A 12,665-nucleotide genomic window follows, 5' to 3' on the forward strand; every position below is an offset into this window, starting at 1 on the left:
AAGCAATGGGGAGTGGCTGTAAATACAGCTGAAGCTTTACTCTGTCACTGCCAACTCACCTTCTGGTGTGCAGCCTGGTTCCTAACAGGCCACAGACAGGCATCCTGCTCTATGAGATAGCCTCAATATCATGGTCCATGGTAGTATAAAAATATGGTCTGTGATTTCCTCCAAAAAAAAAAAAAAAAAAAAAAAAAAAGGAGCCTAATTATCCTCTCCTTGAATGTGAGCTGAACTTAGCAACTTGTTTCTAAAGAATAGAATGTGGTGGAAAGTGATGATGTATAACCAAGTTCTAAACAGACAATGTGATTTCTTCCTTTGATCACGAACTCTGGGAGAAGCCAGTTGCCATATTGTGAGGGTGCTCAATCAGCCCTATGAGGAGGCCCACATGGCAGGGAACTGAAAAGTCTCTGCCAAAGCCAGGAGGAAACAGATCTCCTGTGTGAGTGAGCCATTGTGGAAGCAGATCCTCCAGCCCCAGGCAACCCTGAGGTTACTGTAGCCAGGGCTGATGTCTTGACGCACCCTGTGAGAGTTCCTGAGTCACAACCAGCCAGCTTATCCTCTTCTGAATTCCTGACTCATGGAAATGATAAGATGATGAATGTTCTCTCTTTTTTTTTTTTTTTTGAGACGGAGTCTCGCTCTGTCGCCCAGACTGGAGTACGGTGACGCCATCTCCTGTCATTGCAAGCTCCACCTCCTGGGTTCACACCATTCTCCTGCCTCAGCCTCCCGAGTAGCTGGGACTACAGGCACCCACCACCACGCCCGGCTAATTTTTTGTATTTTTAGTAAAGACAGGATTTCACCGTGTTAGCCAGGATGGTCTCCATCTCCTGACCTTGTGATCCGCCCGTCTCTGCCTCCCAAAGTGCTGGGATTACAGGCGTGAGCCACCGCGCCCAGCCGAATGTTCTTTCTTTTAAGCCATTCAGCTTTGAGGTGATTTGTTACATAGCAACAGATAATACGTGGTCCAAGACATTCCAGGATGCAGGATGGAGGGGGAGGAGGAAAGTGAGTTCCTAGCAGGTGAAACTTGACCCTTTTATTACCTTGCATCAATCAGGACTCAGTCACTTGGCTCTACAGCTAGCTGCTGGAGGCCAGGAATGTAGTAGCCTCCAGTCTTAGCACCTTTGCCACCTTTAAGGTGGAAAGAATGGGAACCAGGGAACAATAAGCAGGCTCCACCACAAGTTGGGAGTGTTTTTTGTTTTCCCTAACAAAGGGAGCCTTTGTTGATACAAATAAAGTATTTCCCATACCTACCTTATGGAGGCGTTGGTCCATTTTTACTCGAAGGGATTGAAATGGTCAAATGCAGGGATCTTGCCTTTATTCTAAGAGAAGAAATACCCGTTCCTTCCAGGAGATGGCAGTAGAGTAAGCGTTAAGTCAGCTCCCTGGCCTTGCCTTCGGTTTGCCGAGAATACAGCACTGGATGGGTTTCCATTCTTGCGGTCCCACTTCACACAGACCCAGGTTTGTGACAACTGTGCTTGGCATACCCATGATGGGCTCCAAGGAGAGATAGAAGCTATAAGGGGCTTTGTCGTGCTGCTAGGGAAAGTAGGGCAAGGAAGGTCCCTGCAGAAATAATGAGAACATTGCAGGTGGAGGAGCGCAGGGGTGGGATGAGCTGAAGAAGAGGAGAAACACCGGGAGGAGGTCGGAGGTGGAGGGATTGTCCCTCCTGGCGGGCTCTAAAGCAATCAGATTGGTTTGGTCATCCCGGTCTGCACTTTCCACTGCGGTGAGCTTTGGAGAAAGGACTGCACGTGATGGAAACAGTGCTCCTGTCCCACCCGCTTCAGGTCTGTCAGCCCCAATAGCAGGCCCGTCTTCACTCTTCATGCCTGTCTTCATTATGGGCTAAGCACCAGGCAGGGCACTCTCTGGCAGTGGAGTTTTGCCATAGCAGGGAGTAAGTTCAAGTCAGGGGGACCTCCCGGGACGCCTTATGGCTGATGAACCAAACCATGCTTTCCAGCTTTCCTCTGTGAGGAAGCTAAAATCCTACTCTCTATCTGTCCCCTGTGTCTTTCTTCTCAATTAGTTTCTAACACATCGGGGATAGATGGGATGAGGGCGGTGCTGGTGATTTTAGGTCCCCAGCAACTTCTAACACCATCCCCAATTTTGTTTAGGGAAAAAGGTCTTCTGCTGCATAAAACTGGGTAGAGAAAAGAGAGTCTTTATGGGAATATCACCTGCTTTAGGGATTTGGGACAGAGAAGTTGTTTTGTGCCAGGTGCTGGTTAAACACCATACCTCTGTCTATATCTCTGTCTCTGTCTCTCTGAATAAGTATCTGTCTATCCATCCGTCTGTCTGTCTGTCTGTCTATCTATCTATCTATCTATCTATCTATCTTTCTGTCTATGTATCTGTTCTTATTTGTCACAACTCTGTGAAGCAGATACTACCATTATCCCATTATTCATAGAGATGAAGAAATAGATACAAAGAAAGGTTAGGTAAATTGCACAAGGTTACAAAACTAGTAACCAGATTCCAGTCCGGTTCACCTGACTCCAAAACCCACACACTAGATGACATGGTCTTGTTGGATTCCAGGCAGGTAGGTTTAAAGTCAAATAGGTATTCTGGGAAGGCAAACCAGCATGTTCAGTGCAAGATCTTAATGAGGAATAATTCTGTGAGTGTGTGTGTGTGTGTGTGTGTGTGTAATTTTGGTGGTAAGGCATCAGGAGAGCAGGGAAAAGGAAAAGAAGAAAAAGCAGTTGGAGAACCAGCAAGATGTGCTTCAGCTGAGCTAGGATTTAAAGAGTTGTACTCAGCCTGGCTGGGGCAGTATTTAATAGTATGCTAAGGAAGAGAGGATGAGCTTCTCTCCAGAGGGTTGGACTTGAGTACTCATGGGACATCTATGGGAGTTGCACTGGAATCAGTTAGACACTTGATCTCCTCGTTCAGGTAAGAGGTCCTCACTTAACACTTAGGTTTGAGAATCATTTGCAGAGGTGGTGGCTGACATCATGGGAAGAAGTATGATTGAGCATGGGGCATGTGGAGGGACAAAGCAGGTGAGGATGCAGGAGGAGTCAGGGAACCACAATGAGATGTCTGACTAAGCCAAAGAGGTGTAATCGACACCAGCAGGGTGTGATGAACCTTACATGGAGGAAGGAGGGGCTGGTTGGCTCAGACACTCCAGAAAGGTCCAGTGTGTGACTGCATGTATCTCCAGCTTAGATCTTCCCTGGACTCTGGACTCACACATCCGGATGTACATTAGGCCTCTCAAACTTACTTGTCCAAAAGCAAACTGATCATCTTCTCCCAAGCCTGCTCCTCTTGTTGCCTTCAGCATCTCAGTAAATCCCTTCCCCGCCGGCTTCTTCTCTTCCATATCTTGCATTCAATCTATCTTCAAATATTGTGAACTCAGTGTTTATATATCCAGGTATACCCTGAGTCTGACCACTTTTTGCAACCCCCATGTCAACCAGTCTGGCCCAAGCACATTTTCCAGGTTATTGCACCAGCCTCTCAATTCATCTCCTGCTTCCATTCTTGCCATATTGCTGTACCACAACATGGCAGACAGATGGTGTATTAGTCCATTTTCATACTGCTATGAAGAGATACCTGAGACTGGATAATTTATAAAGAAAAAGAGATTTAATGGACTCAAAGTTCCATGTGGCTGGGGAGGTCTCACAATCATGGTGGAAGGCAAAGGAGGATCAAAGACACATCTTACATGGTGGCAGGGAAGATAGTGTGTGCAGGGGAAATGCCCTTTATCAGACCATGAGATCTCATGAGACTTATTCACTATCATGAGAACAGCATGGGGGAAACTGCTGTCATTATTCAGTTACCTCCCACCAGGATTATGGGAGCTACAATTCAAGATGAGATTTGGGTGGGGACACAGCCAAACCATATCAAATGGTTGCTGCAAAAATATAAGTCCAGACATGTGGCTCCTTTACCCAAAACCCTTGAGTGGTTGCCCATCTTATTCAGAGGAAACCCCTTAATAACAGAACTGCAAGGCAGGAGCCAGTGTCCTCCTGAGGGGACAGCCAAGGGTTAGAAGGTACCGTGAGGTGAGACAGTCTGTTTACAGCCTGGCTGCTGAGGGATTTGTTTCAAATCCCAGTATTTGCTGGTCTCCAAACCTCTCACATGTCTTTGCTAAAACCAATTTAACAATCCCAAGTACAGCTTACCCAAATAAAAGGAGATTCATTACCTTCAAACAAGAAGATGCTTATTTCAGTGGAAACTTGGTAGTGTCAGGGGATGCAAATTGCAGCTTGTGATATCGTCTGAGAAGAGTCAGGGTCTTCCTTGACATGTTGGCACACTCACTGAAGGCTGCCTGTCCTTCAGCCTCTGAGTGCTACCAGTAGTGCGTGCTTTCTCAGAGGCTGGTGACCAAGGGAAGGCATCCCAAAGATCCATAAGTTGGGCTACTTCAATAGCTTTTTTTTATTTGGTCACTTTTGCAGAAGAGTAAGCTGTCACTCAAAAGGACAGTTGGTCAGTTGTTCACTGGTGACTCTCTCTCTCTCTCTCTCTTCTTGATGGAGTCTCGCTCTGTTGCTCAGGCTGGAGTGCAGTGGCGTGATTTCCGCTCACTGCAAGCTCCGCCTCATGGGTTCACGCCATTCCTGCCTCAGCCTCCCGAGTAGCTAGGACTACAGGCGCCTGCCACTACGCCCGGCTAATTTTTTTGTATTTTTTTTTTTAGTAGAGACGGGATTTCACCATGTTAGCCAGGATGGTCTGGATATCCTGACCTCGTGATCTGCCCGCCTTGGACTCCCAAGTGCTAGGATTACAGGTGTAAGCCATTGCACCCGGCCATCATCTAGGTTACTTCTAACCAGCCTTACAAAAATAACACAGCCCTAGTGTGCAGAAAGTATCTGTGGAGTAGAGTAATGCCCAGTAATTGTTTGTTGAAAGGAGGCAGGGAAGTTTAAGCTGCTTGCATGAGAAAATGAGAGGAATTAGATTTTGCTGTTGAAAAGCAGGTGTAGGGGAGAAGGGTGAGAGGGAGCAGAGAAGGGAGGAGGTGGAGACTATAAGATACTGAAGGTGGACTGGAGACCCTGAAGATAGGGAAGGGTTGTTGGGTGACACTTTATGAAGGGAGGGCCCTAACATTTAACTTGAAGGTATTTTGTTACATTGACATTAACCACTCTTCTGTCTCCTCTCTTGAAATATAGGGGAAAGCCTACTGTATGCATGAACACTCTGTGCTTTGTGCATGTGTGAGGTGTGTGTGTAAGCTGTGTGTATGAGGGAGTGTGAGTGTCAGAGAATGTGTGTGTGTGAGAGAGTGTACATAAAGGTTGGGAGTGTGAGAGAGTATGAGTGTAGTATGTGTGTATATTTGTGTATGAGTGTGTGAGTACATGTGTGTAGAGTGTGAGTGTGCATGAGCATGTGAGAGTGTACGAGTATGTGAGTGTGTGTATATATGAGTGTGCATGTATTTATGTGTGAGAACATAAGTAAGTGCATATGTGTGAGTGTGAGTGTATGTGTATGCAAGTGTGTATGTAAATTAAGAAAGGGCTGAGCTTTGTGTTGGGTTTTAGCAGTGTGGAACAGTGATGGGAAACAGAAGTGTGAGGGGTTAGCCTCAGGGGCCTGGGGGTTGGTTTCCCCTGGGATTTGAATCGATCTCATTCAAGTCCATGGGTTAAGGAAGACTTAAGTAAGCTCCCAGTCAGGGGGCTGACTTACTTACAGTAAGCCTATAAAAATCGGTCAGGGCACCCATGGAGGAGTCAAAAGAGGACAAGGAATCAGTTTCTCTGCATCCCAGCCCTAATTCTATATCTGTCTGTTGAATCTTGGGCAAATATTTCTCCCTCTTTGGGCCTTAGCTCCTTCCTATGTAAAATCAAGACTTTGGACCATGTATGATCTTTAAGCCCTTTTCAGCTTTAACACTCCTTTGGATAGAGTTTTAGAATTTATTTTTATCAATTTTTATGAGCCCTAGTTTCCTGGCAAATTGGGATGATAATCTGCCTAAGAGCTGTTATGAAGATCAATTGAAATCATATTTGGAAATGGACTTTGCAAACTGCAATGCATTCTAAAAATGTTAGTTCTCATTATTGCTATGATAATGTCATGATCGGGTCAATGTATTATGAAAAAACTATGTTTGAAATCATGTGCAAATGGAAACAAATTGTGTTTGAGTCACACTGTCTGTTTCATAAAAGGTAAAGACAGGTGCACGGAATATACTTGCAATGCTTTGGATGCTCACCTAATGAACAGAGATGCTATTTTTCTGGGGAGGGAGGAAGCAGGAGAGTGACTGGAAGTGTGTGACTGACAGGCAATTAATAATTCCAATAGGCACATGGTGTTATTCTGCAGGGTGCCCTGCCTCTGGTAACCCATCAATAAAATATTGGGTTCAGTTGTTTGGAGCCCATAGCTAATCTGAGAGCAACATTCTCATTTGGAAATGCTGGTTGTCACAGGCACCGGAGTGTCAGAAAAGTCTATGGGTCCGGAATAAAAATGTCAGGGAAGGAAATGAATTTAAACACCCCTTCTCTTACTGCATCCAAAAGGGCAGGGTATGGCCTTGAAATCCGGGTCAGCAGTGGTTACTGTGGCCCTGGGAAAATTATCTCTCTACTTAAAGGGGAGCTCCAAACAGGGGTGTCTGTTGGGCAGGGCTCCTCTGAAAGATGTCCACTCCATTCTAGGAGTGGTCCAGACCTCTGACTCACGGTTTAATCAGCAACGGTCAAGTAAAATCTTTTGCAGTTTTTAAAGTAAACCCATGTTTCACTTTTGCTTAACTGTCACTTTTTTCATTATTAAAGTAACACATACTTATTAAAGAATATTTTGTAAATACAGACAAGTAAAAAAGACACAGAAAATGGCAGATGTTCACTATTTCAATAAAATCACTGTGTGCTTAATACGGTAACAAGGCTGGACACAGTGGTTCATACCTATAATCTCAGTATGTTGGGAGGCTGAGGTGGGCAAATTGCTTGAGCCTAGGAGTTTGAGACCAGCCTGAGCAACATGGCAAAACCCTGTCTTTACAAAAATACAAACATTAGCTGGGCATGGTGGCATGGGCCTATAGTCTCAGCTACTCAGGGGGCTGAGATGGGAGAATCACCTGAGCCTGGGAAGGCTGATGTTGCAGTGAGTGGTGATCTTGCCACTGCATTCTGGCCTGGGCCACAGAATGAGACCTTGTCTCAAAAGCAAAACAAAACACACCACCAGCCACAATAAGCAGTATTTGAGTGCAGCAGAAGTCCAAGCTGAAGCACTTGAAATGTATCACTGTCTGTTATCTTTAGGGCAGCCTAATAAAGTGCTGTGGGATGACAATCTTGTATCCACAAGTTCAAAATTCAAAGAGCTCTGAAAGCTAAAGTTTGTTTTGTGACTAATTTGGGAGCAAAACACGAGTCCTGTTTAGAGACGTTAGTTATGCTACTTGGTGTAAAATAGTTATTTATTTACAACATTATTAACAGGCTTAATTATTGTACACTGCCTCAGGCCCCTGGAGATGTTTCCTAGTACAGGGATATCTTGGAAATAATGAGTTTGGTTCCAGATCAATACAATAAAGCATATATTACAATAAAGTGAATCATGCACATTTTTTGGTTTCCCAGTGCATGTGAAAGTTATGTTTATACTACACCATAGTCTATAAAGTTTGCAATAGCATTTTGTCTAAAAAAAAAATATACCTACCTTAATTAAACATACTTTATTGTGGCTGGGCACAGTAGCTCATGCCTGTAATCCCAGCACTTTGGAAGGCTGAGGCGTGTGGATCACCTGAGGTCAGGAGTTTGAGACCAGCCTGGCCAACATGGCAAAACCCCATCTCTACTAAAAATACAAAAAAATTAGCTGGGCGTGATGACACATGCCTATAGTCCCAGCTACTCTTGCAGCGGAGGCAGGAGAATCACTTGAACCTCGGAGGTGGTGGTTGCAGTGAGCCAGGATTGTGCCATTGCACTCCAACCTGGGTGACAGAGTGAGACTCCATCTCAAGAAAAAAAACCTCAACTTTATTGCTCAAAAATTGCTAACAATCACCTGAGCCTTCAGTGAGCCGTAATCGTTCTGCTGGTGGAGGGTCTTGCCTTGATGTTGACGGCTGCTGACTGATCAAGGTCGTGATTGCTGACAGTTGGGGTGGCTATGGCAGTTTCTTATTTATGCTAAATCCTTTGCTGTCATTTCAACAATATTCACAACATCTTCACCAGGAATAGATTCCATTTCCAGAAACCACTTTCTTTAATCATCCATAAGAAGCAGCTTCTCATCCGTTGAAGTTTTATCATGAGATTGCAGCAATTCAGTCACATCTTCAGGCTCCACTTCTAATTCTAGTTCTCTTGCTATTTTAATCACATCTGAAGTTCTGGCCTCCTCTGAATTCTTGAACCCTTCAAAATCATCCATGAGATTTGGATTCAGCTTCTCCCAAACTCCTGTTAATATTAATATTTTGACCTTCTGTCATGAATCATGAATGTTCTTAATGGCTTCTAGAAGGGTGAATCATTTCCAGGACATTTTCAAGTTATTTTGCCAGGATTCCTTGGAGGAATCACTATCTATGGTGGCTATAGCCTCATGAAATATATGTATTAAATAATAATACTTGAAAGTAGAAATTACTCCCTGATCCATGGGTTGCAGAATGTATGTTGTGTAAGAAGGCACTAAAACAACACTAATCTCCTTGCACATCTTCTTCAGCATTCTTGGGTGACCAGGTGCCTTGTTCAATGAACAGTAATATTTTGAAAGGAATCTTATTTTCTGAGCAATAGGTCTTAATAGTGGTCTTAAAATATTCAGTAAGTCATGCTGTAAACAGATGTGCTGTCGTCCAGGCTTTGTTATTCCATTTATAGAAGACAGGCAGAGTGATTTAGTGTAATTCTTAAGGGCCCTAGGATTTTCACAATGGTAAGTAAGTACTGGCTTTAAATTCAAGTCACTAGTTGCATTAGTTCCTAACAAGAGAATCAGACGGTCTCTTGAAGCTTTAAAGCCAGGCATTGACTTCTCTCTCACTATGAAAGTCCTAGTTGTTATCTACTTCCAAAATAAGGCTGTTTCTTCTACCTTGAAAATCTGCTATTTAGGGTAGTCGCCTTCATCAGTGATTTTAGCTAGATTTTCTGGATGACTTGCTGCCACTTCTGTATCAGGATTTGCTGCTTCACCTTCCTTTTTTCTGTTATGGAGATGGCTTCTTTCCTTAAACCTCAGGAACCAATTTCTGCTAGCTTCAAACTTTCTTCTGTAGCCTTCTCATCCCTCTCATCTCTCAGAGAATTACAGAGAGTTAGGGTCTTGTTCTGGATTAGGTTTTTGCTTAAAGAAATATTGTAGCTGGTTTGATATTCTATTTAGACCACATGTTCACTGGAGCAGCACTTTTAACTTTCTTCAATAATGTTTCCTTTGCACTCATGACTTGGCTGTTTGTTGCAAGAGGGCTAGATTTCAGCCTGTCTTGGATTTAGATGTGTCATCCTCACTAAGCTTAATTATTTCTAGCTTTTGATTTAAAATGAGAGGTGTGAGGCTGTTATGGTTTGACTGTGTTTCCATCCAAATCTCATCTTGAATTGTAACTTCCATAATTCCCACGTGTTGTGGGAGGAACCTGATGGGAGGTGATTGAATCATGGGGGTGGATCTTTCCTGCGCTGTTCTCTTGATAGTGAATGAGTCTCATGAGATCTGATGGTTTTAAAAATGGGAGGTTCCCTACACAAGCTCTCCATTTGCCTGCCACCATCCATATAAGATACGACTCCATAAAACCTCTTGCTTTTGTAAATTGCCCTGTCTCAGGTATTTCTTTATCAGCAGCATGAAAATGGACTAATACACTAAATAGTTACCAGTAGAGTGGAGTGCTGCTGAGAAGAGGCCCAAAACATGGAAGTGACTTTGGAACTTGGTAACAGGCAGAAGTTGAAACAGTTTAGAGGGCTCAGAAGAAGACAGGAACTTCCTAGACGCTTGTTGAAGTTCTAGACACTTGTTGGAGCTTCTAGACACTTGTTGAATGGCTTTGATGAAAATGCTGATAGTAATGTGAACAATAAAGTCCATGCTGAGGTGGTCTTAGATGGAGATGAGGAACTTGTTGGGAACTGGAGCAAAGGTGATTCTTGTTATGTTTTAGCAAAGATACTGGCAGCATTTTGTCCCTGTCCTAGAGATTTGTGGAACTTTGAACTTGAGAGAGCTGATTTAGGGTATTTGGTGGAAGAAATTTCTAAGCAGCAAAGCATTCAAAAAGTGATGTGGGTTCTGTTAAAGGCATTCAGCTTTATAAGGGAAGCAGAGCATACAGGTTCAGAAAATTTGCAGCCTGACATTGTGATAGGAAAAAAAGGCCCATTTTCTGAGGAGAAATTCAAGCCACCTGCAGAAATTTGCATAAGTAATGAGGATCCAAATATTAATCCCCAAGACAATGAGGAAAATGTCTTCAGGGCATTGCAGAGGTCTTCACAGCAGCTCCCTCCATCACAGGCCCAGAGGCCTAGGAGGAAAAAATGGTTTTGTGGGCCAGGCCCATGGTTCCCATGCTGTGTGCTGTCTAGGGACTTGGTGCCCTGCATCTCCACCACTCCAGCGATGACTAAATGGGGCCAAGATACAGCTCAGACCATGGCTTCAGAGGGTGCAAGCCTCAAGCCTTGGCAGCTTCCATGTGGCATTGAGTCTGTGGATGCACAAAAGTCAAGAATTGAGGTTTGGGAAACTGCTTACATTTCAAAGGATGTATGGAAATACCTGGATGTCCAGGCAGAAGTTTGCTGCAGGAGTGGGACTTTCATGGAGAACCTCTGCTAGGGCAGTGCAGGAGGGAAATGTGGGGTTGGAGCCCCCACACAGAGTCCCTACTGGGACACCACCTAGTGGAGCTGTGAGAAGAGGACCACCATCCTCCAGACCCCAGAATAGTAGATCCACTGACAGTTTGCACTGTGTGCCTGGAAAAGCCACAGATGCTCAACACCAGCCTCCCTACAGGAGGGAGGCTGTACCTTGCAGAGCCACAGGGACAGAGTTGCCCAACACCATGGGAACCCACCTCTTGCATCAATGTGACCTGGACATGAGATATGGAATCAAAGGAGATCATTTTGAAGCTTTAAAATTTGACTGCCCTGCTGGATTTTGGACTTGCATGGGCCTGTAGCCTTTTTGTTTTGGCCAATTTCTCTAATTTGGAATGGCTGTATTTACCCAATGCCTATGCCCCCATTGTGTCTAAGAACTAACTAACTTGCTTTCAATTTTACAGGCTCATAGGTGGAAGAGACTTGCCTTGTCTCAAATGAAACATTGGATGGTGGACTTTTGAGTAAATGCTGAAATCAGTTAAGACTTTGGGGGACTGTTGGGAAGGCATGATTAGTTTTAAAATATGAGGACATGAGATTTGGGAGGGGTTAGGTGTGGAATGATATAGTTTGGGTGTTTCCTTACCCAAATATCATCTTGAATTGTAACTCCCACAATTCCCACATCATGGGAGGAACCCAGTGGGAGGTGATTGAATTATGGGAATGGGTCTTTTCTGTGCTGTTCTCTTTCATAGTGAATGAGTCTCATAAGATCTTATGGTTTTAAAAATGGGAGTTTCCCTGAACAAGCTCCCTCTTTGCTGCCATCCAGGTAAGATGTGACTTGCTCCTCCTTGCCTTCCACCGCGATTGTGAGGCCTCCCTAGCCATGCAGAACTCTAAGTCTGTGAAACCTCTTTATTTTGCAAATTGCCCAGTCTTGGGTATGTCTTTATCAGCAGCATGAAAATGAATTAATACAGGTTCTTGAATTCTTAGAGACCATTGTAGGGTTATTAATTGGGCTAATTTCAATCTTGTTGTGTCTCAGGAAATAGGGAGACCCAAGAAGAGACAGCAAGATTGGGGAATGGCTGGTCAGTGGAGCAGCCAGAGGACACAGGACATTTATCAGTTAAATTTGCCATCTTATATGGGTGCAGTTTGTGGCACCCCAAAAAGAATACATAGTGACATTAAAGATCACTGGTCACAGATAACCATAACACATATAATAATAATGAAAATGCTTGAAATATGGCAAGTATCTCTAAAATGTGGCACAGAGACACAAAGGAAGCACATGCATTGGAAAAATGACTGTGACAGACTTGCTTGAGGCAGGATTGCCACAAACCTTCAATTTGTAAAAAAAATGCAGTATCTGTGAAATACATAAAGTGAAGTGAAATAAAATGATATATTCCTGTATATGGTATGTTTCCCTTACTTTTCAAGTCTTAAAACTTTGGGATTCTAAATCACAACAGCTTCCTTTCTGATGCGCAAGTGGTAGGAAAAGAGTCTGGGGCACACAGAGGTCCTGCTGCATGTCCAGCATCAAACAGCTGGTAAGTGATAAATATAGGATTCAAACCAAGGCCTGTGCACCTCAAGAAACTGCCTCTGAATGGTTAGCCCAGTACTTCCTGACCTTTTTCATATCACAGGGCAGAAAGAAAATAAAAATTGTTGTTTAACCCATTGGGGGAAGAGGATGAAGCTGTTTGGGAACAGGAAAAGTGGCCCTAGGCTGTCTGA

Source organism: Chlorocebus sabaeus, chromosome 8 (genome assembly GCF_047675955.1).
Source record: "Chlorocebus sabaeus isolate Y175 chromosome 8, mChlSab1.0.hap1, whole genome shotgun sequence".
NCBI lineage: Eukaryota > Metazoa > Chordata > Mammalia > Primates > Cercopithecidae > Chlorocebus > Chlorocebus sabaeus.